Source organism: Capra hircus (genome assembly GCF_001704415.2).
Source record: "Capra hircus breed San Clemente chromosome X unlocalized genomic scaffold, ASM170441v1, whole genome shotgun sequence".
In the NCBI taxonomy this organism is placed as follows: domain Eukaryota; kingdom Metazoa; phylum Chordata; class Mammalia; order Artiodactyla; family Bovidae; genus Capra; species Capra hircus.
The window spans coordinates 40380254-40395596 of record NW_017189517.1 but is presented as its reverse complement, the minus strand read 5'-3'; positions in this window follow the sequence as shown (position 1 = coordinate 40395596).

Here is a 15343-nt window from a genome sequence, read left to right as displayed (position 1 = left end):
ACACAAACCACCTACAGCTCTGTTCAGCTGTAGGCTCTTCTGTTCTTCACCAGAGGCAGTAGAGTGCAGAGTGCAGTTCCTCTGCTCCAGCAACACCAGCACCACGTGGGGATGTCTTACAAATGCACGTTCTCAGGCCCTGCCCCCAGACCTACTGACTCAGAGTCTCTGGAAGATGGAACCCAGCAATCTGTGTTTTGAGGAGCCCTCTAGGGCATTTTGATGCATGCTAAAATTTGAGAGCCACTGGCCAAAAGTTAAAAGATTAAAAGTGGAGATGTGACATCAGACTGTTGAATTCAAGTTCTGGTTCCATCACTTACAGTGTGACCTTGGGCAGGTTACTGATGCTTCTCTAAGCCTCAGTTATCACATCTGTAAATAGAGCTGTTAATTTTCTTCTCCGTAAAATAGGTACTTACACAGAATGATGTGTATAGAACACAGAGCACAGTATGATGCACAAAGTAAGGATTCAATAAATGTTGGATACTTTGGCTCAGTGAGTAAAGAATATGCCGGCAATTCAGGAGACACAGGAGACTTGGGTTTGATCCCTGTGTCAGGAAGATTCCCTTGGAGGAGGAAATGGCAACCTACTCTAGTATTCTTGCCTGAAAAATCCCAAGGGATTTTTTTGTCCCCTCCCAAGGACAGGGGAGCCCAGGTAGGCAACCGTTCAGAGAGTTGCAAAGAGTTGGACACAACTTAGTGACTAAACACACACACACACACACACACTCATTATTATATGGGCTGTTCTGGATGCAGCAAGTCCTTTACATAGGAACCTTCACACTGAGAACTTTTAAAGATGCAAACATTAAGTTCGCATGTCCAAATCCACAAGTGAGTTCACATGTCTGGCGTACATTGTCATATGCGTGCATCCTTTAGTAAGTGGCTGTGCTTTTGTGCACTTTGTTGTACAGTAATGTCTTGAGTACAGTAGTACAATATCTCCAATTCAAGCTCAAGATGTCTAGAAGCAAGCATAAAAACAGTGGGGATGTAGCTGGTACTACTGTACTTTTCAAGGTATTGTACTGTAAGATTAAAATGTCTTATTTTTTGTGTTTGTTTTATGTATTATTTGTGTGAAAAGTATTATAAACCTATTACTGTATAGTACTATATAGCCAATCATGTTAGTTGGATACCTAGGCTAAATTTGTTGGACTTACAGGCTGGACTTACGAATGCGCTTTCAGAATGAAACTCATTTGTATGTAGGGGACTTACTGTAATCACCTTTCATTTCCAATATGACTGGGTTCCCTTGGAAAAGATCCTGAATATAACATCATAAACCTAGTAGTGTATTTTAACTCAGTGAAGTGAGTGAAAGTTGCTCAGTCGCGTCCAACTCTTTGTGAACCCATGGACTATACAGTCCATGGAATTCTCCAGGCCAGAATACTGGAGTGAGTAGCCTTTCCCTTCTCTAGGAGATCTTCCCAACCCAGGAATCAAACCCAGGTCTTCCCCATTGCAAGGATTCTTTACCAGCTGAGCCACAAGGGAAGCCCAAACAACTCAGTGGGGATGGGGCAAAAAGTATTTCATCTACCAGTTTCTTCAGCGATTCATGGAACATAAAAGTGGGGACACGACTCGGAAGCAATCTAGTTCTGCCACTCCATTCAACCTAATAATGGCTCTTAAAAGAAATCCAAGCACAGAGCATCAGGAAAGAAAGTAGAGATAAGTGTTATTGAGGGTTTACTGAGGATGGCAATTTGGAAAGGATTGAAATTTTAGCCTCTAGGTAGTTGTAGAATTTGTGCCCTTGGTGCTGAGTCCCAGGCATGAAGCCAAGGCTCATGTACTGATAGCATTCCAATCTAGAGCAGGACATGGAATAGGTGTCCCCGTGTTATTTCTCTACACCTAGCTCTAAGGAATGAGCTGTCAATGCTGGAATGCTATTGACATTGAATTGCAAATTTCAATGCTATATAAAAGCAAAGGGTTGAAACCTTATTAAGTGAGAAAATGAACATTAGCACCACCCATGTAAATGTGAGGTAGTAAATATCTGTGTTACCCTAGAAACCAGAACATAAAAGTAGCTAGGTAGTTTGGTGACAGTTTCCAAGGTAATTCCTCCCACCTCCAACATAAGAGCTTTCCTATTATGTTAACTCTTTTTTTTTTCTACATGCCCACTGGACCTTCGCATGATGTTCCACTATCATCTCCTTCTCCCAAAAGCTTCCCTTTCTGACTTCCCTATTTTTGTAAGTGTCATTTTCCTAAGTACTATCATCCAAAATGCTTGATGTTTATCAGGTAATTGAAGGGCCCCCAAGGTAATGTGTCTCTCCAAACCTAAGAGGTAGAGTTTAGAAAAAATTAGACACATATATAGAAAGCAATAGACTCTTCAATTGAAAAATTTTTAAAAGCTCACAGTGGATGAAACTAGCCATCTGTGACTCTTCCTTGAAGCAACTTCTTGTGAATATAATTTGCAGATATACTGCCAATGAGATTAAGATGCTTCCCAATATCTCACTTGGGAGCTACCAACCTAGAATGTAATTCATGTAAGATGAGCTGTTACCTTGGCAACTGTGACATGTAATGAGGCTAGAAGGCAATTAATAATGTAATGACAGAAGATTCTGGTAACTAGTTAGAGATGGTGGGAAAAGACCATTGGAAAGTCCGTGTTTATCCATCTTTGATCAAGTAACAAAAACACTGATCTGATAAATGTGTTACATATAGCCCAGTCAAAGAGCTCTGTCAAAACCATTTAGCTCCATATATTCGAACTACAAATGATTGTTAGTTTGGTTTCTCAGATACATTCATGGCTGGTAGGTATAACCTTATATAGGAGATAAGAATGTTTCAGTCTCTAGAAACTATATTCCTCACTGGCACTATGTCTCCTATAAACCTGCTTAGTGTAAGTTAGTCCCTCAGAGGCTAAACAACTTCCCTGGCAACTGATGAAATCTAGTTCTCAATTTCACATACTATGGAATTTTCACTAAGATTTATCAATTCACTTTTTCTCTGATATTTTAGGTGTTTTCTCCCCTAATTATCAATGTAATGACTGTTCATTGTAGAAAACATTGGAAAGTACAGAAAAGGAAAAATGGAAGAAAAATTTTGTAAATTGTCACCCCAAGTTCACTCTTTAGAAGCAACCATTGTCTTCCAATGCACTTTTGTCTTTACAAATTTAAAATTATACTGAGTGCACAACTCTTTATCGTGCCCCTTTCACTGAAGATTGCCTTCTACACACACTTTCATGTCATTATAGACTTTTCAAAAACACAATTTTAAGTACATTTTTTATTGGCATATAACATGCATACAGAAAAGCACACATATCAAGAGTATAACAATGAATTTTCACCAAGTGAATGCATCTTTATAACCAGCACACAGATGAAGAAATAAAATACTGTCTGTACCTCAGCAGCCTCCTCATGCCCCCTGACAGCTACTGCCTGTACCCTAAAGGGCATCCTGATTTCTAACACCATGCCACAAGCATAATTTTTAGTGTCTCTGTAATTGTCTATGGGTATCTTCTCACGGCCGCCCCTCCTGACCTTGAACGTGGAAAGTAATGCTCAAAATTCTCCAAGCCAGGCTTCAGCAATATGTGAACTGTGAAATTCCAGATGTTCAAGCTGGTTTTAGAAAAGGAGAGGAACCAGAGATCAAATTGCCAACATCCGCTAGATCATGGAAAAAGCAAGAGAGTTCCGGAAAAACATCTATTTCTGCTTTATTGACTATGCCAAAACCTTTGACTGTGTGGATCACAATAAACTGTGGAAAATTCTGAAAGAGATGGGAATACCAGACCACCTGACCTGCCTCGTGAGAAACCTGTATGCAGGTCAGGAAGCAACAGTTAGGACTGGACATGGAACAACAGACTGGTTCCAAATAGGAAAAGGAGTACGTCAAGGCTGTATATTGTCACCCTGCTTATTTAACTTATATGCAGAGTACATCATGAGAAACGCTGGGCTGGAGGAAGCACAAGCTGGAATCAAGATTGCCAAGAGAAATATCAATAACCTCAGATATGCAGATGACACCACCCTTATGACAGAAAATGAAGAGGAACTAAAAAGCCTCTTGATGAAAGTGAAAGAGGAGAGTGAAAAAGTTGGCTTTAAGCTCAACATTCAGAAAACGAAGATCATAGCATCTGGTCCCGTCACTTCATGGGAAATAGACGGGGAAACAGTGGAAACGGTGTCAGACTTTATTTTTTGGGGCTCCCAAATCATTGCAGATGGTGACTGCAGCCATCAAACTAGAAGATGCTTACTCCTTGGAAGAAAAGTTATGACCAACCTAGACAGTATATTCAAAAGCAGAGACATTACTTTGCCGACTAAGGTTCATCTAGTCAAGGCTATGGTTTTTCCTGTGGTCATGTATGGATGTGAGAGTTGGATTGTGAAGAAGGCTGAGCGCCAAAGAATCGATGCTTTTGAACTGTGGTGTTGGAGAAGACTCTTGAAAGTCCCTTGGTCTGCAAGGAGATCCAACCAGTCCATTCTAAAGGAGATCAGCCCTGGGTGTTCATTGGAAGGACTGATGCTAAAGCTGAAACTCTAGTACTTTGGCCACCTCAATGCAAAGAGTTGACTCATTGGAAAAGACTCTGATGCTGGGAGGGACTGGGGGCAGGAGGAGAAGGGGATGACAGAGGATGAGATGTCTGGATGGCATCACTGACTCGATGGATGTGAGTGTGAGTGAACTCCGGGAGTTGGTGGTGGACAGGGAGGCCTGGCGTGCTGCAATTCATGGGGTCGCAAAGAGTCGGACATGACTGAGCAACTGAACTAAACTGAACTGAATCATCTATGGACAGACCATATTTTATGTAACCATTCCCTATTCTTCTAATGTTGGACCTTGAAGATGGTTTTTCATTTTTAACTTTGAGACCCTCTGGTCATATATCTTTGTTCACATCTCTACTTCCTAAAAATAGATGCCTAGAGGTGGAATTTCTGGGGCAAATAGTATGAAAAATTTAAAAGCTCTGCATTCTAATTGCTTTCCAGGAAATTTGTATCAATTTACAATTTCACCAGCAATGTGCGAGAGCATCTGCTTCACTCTCCATGGACTGCTTTCAGTAACATCGGTTCTTTTCTTTCCATTAATTTTATAGATAAAATAACATTATGTACATGCTGTAGTGGGCATGCTCTGTCATTATTAGAGAGGTAGAACAAAGCAATTTTTGACCACTTATGTTTCTTTTCCTGTGAATTATCTCTTCGTGCCTTTGCCAAGGTCTCTGTTGGGGTCATTGGGTTTTTCTTATAAGTTTATATAGCTCTTTATGCAATAAAATAATGCTCTTTTGCCATAGTCATATATATTTTTCTGTTTATGACTGAATTTTTTAATTAAATTTTTGTCATATATAAGTTTTTCAGATTTGTCTTGTAAAATCTACCTACATGGTGGTTTTTCGCACTGCTAAAGTTTTCCTATGTCCAAATTTCAGAGGTATAATCATCTATATTTTAGGGCTTTTATGATTTGATTTTCTTTTGACCTTCAGTTAATCCATCTGGCATTTTGAGTTGTTGCCTGGTAGTGGGCTCAAATTTTCATGGGTATCACTGGAGTGCTTATTAAAAGCCCAATATGCCTGGATGGCATCACGGACTCGATGGACATGAGTCTGAGTGAACTCCGGGAGATGGTGATGAACAGGGAGGCCTGGCGTGCTGCGATTCATGGGGTCACAAAGAGTCGGACACGACTGAGCGACTGAACTAAAGTGTGGAGTAGGGCTCAGAAACCTACGTTTATTATAATCATCCCCTGGTTAAGATGCTCATGGGCTTCTGTGCACATGTTAAAACACTCTTACAGAATACAGTGTAGCCTGCCTTAGTACAAAGACTCAGCACCTCCCATCTTGATGACACAGCTCCTAGAATTCCCTTCCAGGAACATCTCATGAAAAACTCTTCACTGGTTGCCTGTTGTTAAGGGAACTAGATCAAACCCTGCATCCCAGCACTCCAACTCCAGGCCCTTCTTTTTTATTCTATTTAATAAAAATATTTAATCTGCCAAAATGTATAAAAATACAGTAGGAGGAATTCCCTGGCAGTCCAGTGGAACTAAGATCCAGCAAGATGCATGGAAAAAAGGCACCACAATCTTTTCCAACCCGGCCTGCCTCCTCCTGGGCCTTGGACCTTGGACACATATGGACACATATTGCTCATTCCTGTTTTCATGTTGCAGCCCCTAACTTCTCTAAAGTGATTAAAATTCTTTGCATTCAGTTCAGTTTTCATTCTCTTCCTTCCTGGACTACCAAGAAGATGTGCTGCTTTCCTAGAATTACCCAAACCCACGGTTGTGTATTCTGACTTTGTGCATCTTGTCTTTCCATCAGGTCACACACTCTCAAGGGCACGGTCTGTGTCTATCCCTCGTGGCCTCTAACACAGGCCAAGAGGCCAGGAAAGCACACCGAAAGAACATGGTTAATGGAACCAAACCAGACCTCACTGCCAAGTGATTTTAATACATGTTATTTCTGAGAGCTAATGCCGTAGCCTCAGAAATTCTTTCCTTGTCCAAAATGAGAATATTTGACAGTTTTCTAGAGACTTCACTTTGTAGTGATTTGGTTTGCTGATAACAAAGTTAAGCAAAGGTTTTTTTGGTTTCAGCTCTTATCTAATTTAACAATATTGCTTATCATCTATGACATGTTCATTTGTTGACTTGCCAGTTGAAGAGTCTAACCTTTTCCATAATATGGGATATTTCTTTCCCCTCTTACATATGTAATGATTTCTCAAGTAGAGTAGACCATGGTTTATCAGATTAAACATATATAAAAGTGTTAATGGCTAAATAATTGCATTATAGCTTCCTTAATCTCTTTTCTCTCTGCACCCCTCAGGGTTTTCCTTTCTCAAATAGCAGACCTGCTTTAAATGAGTTTGCTTGGATGCTCAGAGCAGGTGGGGGTGGGGGTGACCAAAGATGCACTTTTCCTTTCAGTAGAGGAGGTGGGATTCAATTCAATTCTTCAAATATTTATTGAGCTCCTATTGGGCATCTGGCTCTGGGATAGGCACAACAAGGGATGCCAAGATGAGCAATGATAAAGGATTAGAGGGCATCAGAAGGAGAAGAAATGGGAAGAAGAGGTGAGGAAAAGAGCAGGGCTGACTTTCTGAATAAGAGAGAATTAAAAGGAGAGAGAGAAGAGACCCGAAAGTGCAGTCTCTGGCTTGGTCTCACTTCCTAGCTCAGCATAGAATTAGAAACCTGAAGCAACAGTTTGAGCTCCCATTTTGCTCAAGAGCCATTAGAACAGTTACAAAGGACACAATTTGAGTCAAGCACTTACCTGCTCAAGTGTTTAGTAATGGAAGGCAAAAGTCTCTCTTTTTTCTTTTTTAGTGGATAAAAATTATTTTTTCATTGGGGTATAGTTAATTTACAATACTCTTAGTTTCAGGTGTACAACATAGAGACTCAAATTTTTTATATATTAAAAAATATAAAATTCCCTGTGCTGTCCAATACATCCTTGTAGCTTATTTATTTTATACATCATATAAAGATCTCTTTTTTAAAAAGGTATATATTCACATGTGTGCACGTGTCTGTATACACACACAGTATATACAAATATTTTTGAATATAATAGCTAATATTTGTTGTGTGCTTACTCTGTTTTTAGCATTTTGCATGTATTAACTTTGTTAATCTTTCTCACAACCCAGTGAGATAGGTGCAATTATTATGGACATTTATTTTTCAGATGAGAAAACTGAGGCACTCAGCAATTATGTAATTGGCTCAAATTCACACAGCTTATAAGTGGCAGATCTGTGCTTTGAATCTTGGTCTGGTGGACAGTGGGCTTCCCTGGTGGCTCAGCCTGTAAAGAATCCGCCTGCAATGCAGGAGACTTGGGTTCCAGCCCAGGGTTGGGAACATACCCTGGAGAAGGAAATGGGCTACCCAGTCCAGTATTCTTGCCTGGAGAATTCCATGGACAGAGGAGCCTGGTGGGCTACAGTCTATGGGGTTGCAGAGTTGGACACGACTAAGTGTGCAAGCCCTAGCAGACAATGTTGGCTGTTACACAGTGGAAGTGAGAAATAGATTTAAGGGACTAGATCTGATAGATAGAGTGCCTGATGAACTATGGAATGAGGTTCGTGACATTGTACAGGAGACAGGGATCAAGACCATCCCCATGGAAAAGAAATGCAAAAAAGCAAAATGGGTGTCTGAGGAGGCCTTAAAAATAGCTGTGAAAAGGAGGGAGGCGAAAAGTAAAGGAGAAAAAGAAAGATATAAGCATCTGAATTCAGAGTTCCAAAGAATAGCAAGAAGAGATAAGAAAGCCTTCCTCAGCGATCAATGCAAAGAAATAGAGGAAAACAACAGAATGGGAAAGACTAGAGATCTCTTCAAGAAAATTAGAGATACCAAGGGAACATTTCATGCAAAGATGGGCTCAATAAAGGACAGAAATGGTATGGACCTAACAGAAGCAGAAGATATTAAGAAGACATGGCAAGAATACACAGAACTGTACAAAAAAGATCTTCATGACCCAGATAATCATGATAGTGTGATCACTCATCTAGAGCCAGACATCCTGGAATGTGAAGTCAAGTGGGCCTTAGAAAGCATCACTCCGAACAAAGCTAGTAGAGGTGATGGAATTCCAGTGGAGCTCTTTCAAATCCTGAAAGATGATGCTGTGAAAATGCTGCACTCAATATGCCAGCAAATTTGGAAAACTCAGCAGTGGCCACAGGACTGGAAAAGGTCAGTTTTCATTCTAATCCCAAAGAAAGACAATGCCAAAGAATGCTCAAACGACTGCACAATTGCACTCATCTCATACACTAGTAAAGTGATGCTTAAAATTCTCCAAGCCAGGCTTCAGCGATACGTGAACCGTGAACTTCCAGATGTTCAAGCTGGATTTAGAAAAGGCAGAGGAACCAGAGATCAAATTGCCAACATCCGATGGATCATGGAAAAAGCAAGAGAGTTCCAGAAAAACATCTATTTCTGCTTTATTGACTATGCCAAAACCTTTGACTGTGTGGATCACAATAAACTGTGGAAAATTCTGAAAGAGATGGGAATACCAGACCACCTGACCTGCCTCTTGAGAAACCTATATGCAGGTCAGGAAGCAACAGTTAGAACTGGACATGGAACAACAGACTGGTTCCAAATAGGAAAAGGAGTACATCAAGGCTGTATATTGTCACCCTGCTTATTTAACTTCTATGCAGAGTACATCATGAGAAACGCTGGGCTGGAAGAAGCACAGGCTGGAATCAAGATTGCTGGGAGAAATATCAATAACCTCAGATATGCAGATGACACCATCCTTATGGCAGAAAGTGAAGAGGAACTAAAAAGCCTCTTGATGAAAGTGAAAGAGGAGAGTGAAAAATTTGGCTTAAAGCTCAACACTCAGAAAACGATCCCATCACTTCATGGGAAATAGATGGGGAAACAGTGTCAGACTTTATTTTTCGGGGCTCCAAAATCACTGCAGATGGTGATTGCAGCCATGAAATTGAAAGATGCTTACTCCTTGGAAGAAAAGTTATGACCAACCTAGATAGCATATTCAAAAGCAGAGATTACTTTGCTGACTAAGGTCTGTCTAGTCAAGGCTATGGTTTTTCCTGTGGTCATGTATGGATGTGAGAGTTGGACTGTGAAGAAGGCTGAGCACCAAAGAATTGATGCTTTTGAACTGTGGTGTTGGAGAAGACTCTTGAAAGTCCCTTGGACTGCAAGGAGATCCAACCAGTCCATTCTGAAGGAGATGAACCCTGGGATTTCTTTGGAAGGACTGATGCTAAAGCTGAAACTCCAGTACTTTGGCCACCTCATGCGAAGAGTTGACTCATTGGAAAAGACTCTGATGCTGGGAGGGATTGGGGGCAGGAGGAGAAGGGGACGACCGAGGATGAGATGGCTGGATGGCATCTCGGACTCGATGGATGCGAGTCTGAGTGAACTCTGGGAGTTGGTGATGGACAGGGAGGCCTGGCGTGCTGCGATTCATGGGGTTGCAAAGAGTCGACAGGACTGAGCGACTGAACTGAACTGAAGTGAGTTACTGGTCCATGTTTAATTTTAACTGCTGTACTCACTAGGGTAATACATTGCCTTACACATAATAGGCATATATTGCTTTGAATAAATAAATAACTGAAATGCTGATTATAAAGTGCTTTCATTTAAATCCAATAACTATTAAGCATGCAAATCAAGTGTCATAAAACAAGATTCGCTTTGTTGTAAATTTTATTCTGTTAAAGTAACTGTTTTTTGCAGCACACACGTGTGCATCCTTTAACACTGATTTGAAGAAACCACCCGACTCAACATCTCCCAATCTTCCATTCCATTAAGGATCTGATGCCTGTAATTTTACCACTGGAAAACTATTCTTTCAGTTGAAAGAGTTAAAGGGCAAGCAGCCGGGACAGGTTTAGGGCTGTTTACACCACAGGGGGATTTCTAAGTGATTTTGGAGGTTTATCCAGGTCCACCAATGGGAGGGTGAGGAGAGCAGGCAGTGGGCAGGGTCGCGCAGAGGGGCGGGGTGGGGGGAACTTGGGCGCGGAGGCGCCAGGCTGTAGGGCCAGTAGTGCTTTGCAGAAAGTCTGCAGAAGACGTGCCCCGGGCGAAGTCTTGGGACTGGATCCCGAGACAGGCTGCCCGGGGCCGGGCCGCTAGTTCCCGGCAGAAACCCCCGCGTCCTGCCGCGCCTGCTCTCGGGAACTCGCGGCGCCATGCGCACCAGGAAGTGACTCTCCCCAGCGGCTGCGATCCGGGACCTTAGCTTAGTCTTTTCGTTGACAGCCTCCGGGTTGTATTGGTTACAGAAGGTAAGAGGGGTGCGTGAAGTGTCCGAAAACCCGACTTGAATATTCCCTACAGTGCAGAAAACTGCTTACTGCGCCAAACTGCCCGCCGGGCGGGGAGTGGGGAAGGTAGGCGCGGAGGGAGGGGACGACCCCACGCTGGCTGCACTTGGGCGCGTCCTGCCCTGCGTCCGTCTGTCTGTGCTCAGACCTCCGGGTTCCCAGCTCCCCTGGCCCTGCAGCCCGCCAAAGTTAAGTAGTTGCCTTTCCTAGTGTCTCATCTTTTTAGGCTTCTTATGGACTCGGTGGGCAGAACTTGCCCAAAGAGGAAAGGGATGGAGGGACTGGTGAATGGGGGTCTGGTGGGGAAGGAAGGACCTGACTGCACGAGGGCTGCAGTCATGAGGGCTGCAGCCACAGATGCGGCAGTAAACCCGTCTGTCCATCTGGTTTAGCCAGGAAGCATATCTGGGGCCAGGTCACCTGAAAGGTGAATGGAGAATGTAAGAATCTTTTTCTGCAGGTGAACATTTGCTCCAAGGAGATCCATGGCTCTGTGAGGATCAGACTTACCCCATAGTCTCTGCTTTGAACCTCTCTGAGCATTTCAGGCTAGTTAGCTTTTCAGCCCTGGAGACTTAGTTTACCTCCATGTCTGGTGGCTTTCGACCCTTGGTGCCATTTCTGATAAATTCCTGAGGCAGAAATAGATTGTCACAGTCTTTTTTTTTTTTTTGAACCCAAGCATTTACTTAAAACAGGAAACATTATAAAAAATTACTGAGTATGATGAGAGGTTCTTTACCAGGAGAGCTGTCTTGTTGGCACCTTGAAATAGTAGAGTGCTACTTTAGACTATATCTGATCATTTGGAGAAGGAAATCTAGAAAGACAAGGGGTACAAGGCAAATGGAGCACAGTCATTGTGGCAGTCAGGAGGGAAAGGGGCCACACTTTCCCCAAAAGTCTGGATGTTATGGGGTAGAGATAGCTGTCTTCAAGTACCTCAGCTCCCCTGCCAAACCCACTAAGGCATGCAGCTTCCTTCCTTCCGTGCCAGCTGGAGGGAGAGTGGCCCTTTCCTGGATGAGCACCGCTCCCTCTCTCTGTAGTGGGGCCTCCTCAGTGCCCCCTTCCAAACCATTCTTAATTCTTTGTCTCCTGCGCCTTCACTCACTTCCTCTCTCTGGCTTTTGCTTTTCCTTATATCAAGTACACACATGTGTCTCACCTTGGAAAAAGGTCTCTCACAGGTCACACATTTAATAATATTAACAGGTGGTCTGGAGTGAGCCTTAAGTTCATCACACTTCAGCAAGCACTGAGGTTAGGAAAGTTTGTGTGTATGTGTGTGTTTTAATTAATTAATTAGGCTGTGTCAGGTCTTAGTTGTGGCATGTGGGATCTTTCATTGCAGTGCACCGATTCTCTAGTTGTGGCACAGGGGCTCAAATAGTTGTGGTGTGCAGGCTCCAGAGTGCATGGGTTTTAGTAGTTGGAGCACGCAGGCTCTGTAGTTGTTCTGTGCCGGCTTAGTTACTCTGAGGCATGTGGAATCTTAGTTCCCCCACCAGGGATTGAACCCATGTCCCCTACAGTGGAAGGCTGATTCTTAAGCCCTAAACCACCAGGGAAGTCCCTGTGTGCTGTTTCTCAAGTTTCCACATAATTGTTTTTGAGCTTTCCAGGTGGCTCAGTCAGTAAAGAATCTGCCTGCAATACAGGAAACCCACATTTGATCCCTGCATCGGGAAGCTCCCTGGAGAAGGGAATGACTACCCAGTCCAGTATTCTTGCTTGGGAAATCCCTTGGACAGAGGAGCCTGGCGGGCTACAGTTCATGGGGTCGCAAAGAGTTGGACCCGACTTAGTGACTAAACAACAACAATAATAGTTTTTACCCTCACAGCACTCACATGCATTGTTACATATTGCCAGGTTCACAGGTTGGACACATTGAGGCACAAAGAAGTCAAGTGACACAGTTTGAATCAGAGCCTGAGGCAGGACAGTGATACATATTGAATACCTGCTGTGTTAAGCCCTGTCCTGTGTGCCTTCCATATATGAGGCCATTTAATTCTTACCACCCAGGACTGATCTCCTTTAGAATGGACTGGTTGGATCTCCTTGCAGTCCAAGGGACTCTCAAGAGTCTTCTCCATCACCACAGTTCAAAAGCATCAATTCTTCAGATGAGATGGCTGGATGGCATCACCGACTCGATGGACATGAGTTTTGGTGAACTCCAGGAGTTGGTGATGGACAGGGAGGCCTGGCGTGCTGCGATTCATGGGGTTGCAGAGTCGGACATGACTGAGCGACTGAACTGAACTGAACTGAATTCTTACCACAACCCTGAAAGGTAGGTGTTACCAGTTCTTGTTTTATAGATGGGGACACTGAGATTCATAGCATTTAAGTAACCTGCCCAAAGTCATAGAGCTAGTGAGAAGCAGAGCTGGGGTTTGAACATGACCCCAAAGCCGATGTTCTTAATTACATGCCCTTTTCTGGGAATTGGTTGAAGTATGTTTATTTCCAAGGCAAACCATTCAATATCACAGTAATCCAAGTCTGTGCCCTGACCAGTAATGCTGAAGAAGCTGAAGTTGACTGGTTCTATGAAGACCTACAAGACCTTCTAGAATGAACACCCAAAAAAGGTGTCCTTTTCATTATAGGGGACTGGAATGCAAAAATAGAAAGTCAAGAAATACCTGGAGTAGCAGGCAAATTTGGGCTTACAGTACAGAATGAAGCAGGGCAAAGGCTAATAGAATTTTGCCAAGCGAATGCACTGGTCATAACAAACACCCTCTTCCAACAACACAAGAGAAGACTCTACACATGGCCATCACCAGATGGTCAATACTGAAATCAGATTGATTATATTCTTTGCAGCCAAAGATGGAGAAGCTCTATACAGTCAGCAAAAACAAGACTGGGAGCTGACTGTGGCTCAGATTGTGAACTCCTTATTGCCAAATTCAGACTTAAACTTCTTTCTTAAATTAAAGAAAGTAGGGAAAACCACTAGACCATTCAACCATTTGACCTAAATCAAATCAGGTCATTATACAGTGGAAGTGATTATACAGTGGAAGTGAGAAATAGATTCAAGGGATTAGATCTGATAGACAGAGTGCCTGAAGAACTATGGACGGAGGTTCATGACATTGTACAGGAGGCAGGGATCAAGACCATCACCAAGAAAAAGAAACACAAAAAGGCAAACTGGTTGTCTGAGGAGGCCTTACAAATAGCTGTGAAAAGAAGAGAAGTGAAAGGCAGTGGAGAAAAGGAAAGAGATACCCATTTGAATGCAGAGTTCCAAAGGATAGCAAGGAGAGATAAGAAAGCCTTCCTCAGTGATCAATGCAAAGAAATAGAGGAAAACAACAGAATGGGAAAGGCTAGCGATCTCTTGAGACAGCAAAAGAGACACAGATATATAGAACAGTCTTTTGGACTCTGTGGGAGAGGGAGAGGGTGGGATGATTTGGGAGAATGGCATTGAAACATGTATAATATCATATATGAAACGAATTGCCAGTCCAGGTTCGATGCATGATACTGGATGCTTGGGGCTGATGCACTGGGACGACTCAGAGGGATGGTACGGGGAGGGAGGAGGGAGGGGGGTTTAGGATGGGGAACACGTGTATACCTGTGGTGGATTCATGTTGATGTATGGCAAAACCAATACAATATTGTAAAGTAATTAACTTCCAATTAAAATAAATAAATTTATATTTAAAAAATTTTAAAAAAAGAAAAAAGAAGAAGAAAACTAGAGATACCAAGGGAACATTTCATGCAAAGATGGGCTCAATAAAGGACAGAAATGGTATGGACCTAACAGAAGCAGAAGATATTAAGAAGAGGTGGCAAGAATAAACAAAAGAACTGCACAAAAAGGTCTTAATGACCCAGATAATCATGATGGTGTGATCACTCACCTAGAGCCAGACATCCCGGAATGAGAAGTCAAGTGGGCCTTAGGAAGCGTCATGACTAACAAAGCTAGTGGAGGTGGTGGAATTCCAGTTGAGCTATTTCAAATCCTAAAAGATGATGCTGTGAAAGTGCTGCACTTGATATGCCAGCAAATTTGGAAAACTCAGCAGTGGCCACAGGACTGGAAAAGGTCAGTTTTCATTCCAGTCCCAAAGAAAGCCAATGCCGAAGAATGCTCAAACTACCTCACTGTTGCACTCATCTCACATGCTAGTAAAGTAATGCTCAAAATTCTCCAAGCCAGGCTTCAGCAATACATGAACCGTGAATTCCCTGATGTTCAAGCTGGATTTAGAAAAGGCAGAGGAACCAGAGATCAAATTGCCAACATCCGCTGGATCATCAAAAAAGCAAGAGAGTTCCAGGAAAATATCTACTTCTGCTTTATTGATTAAAGCCTTTGACTGCGTAGATCACAACAA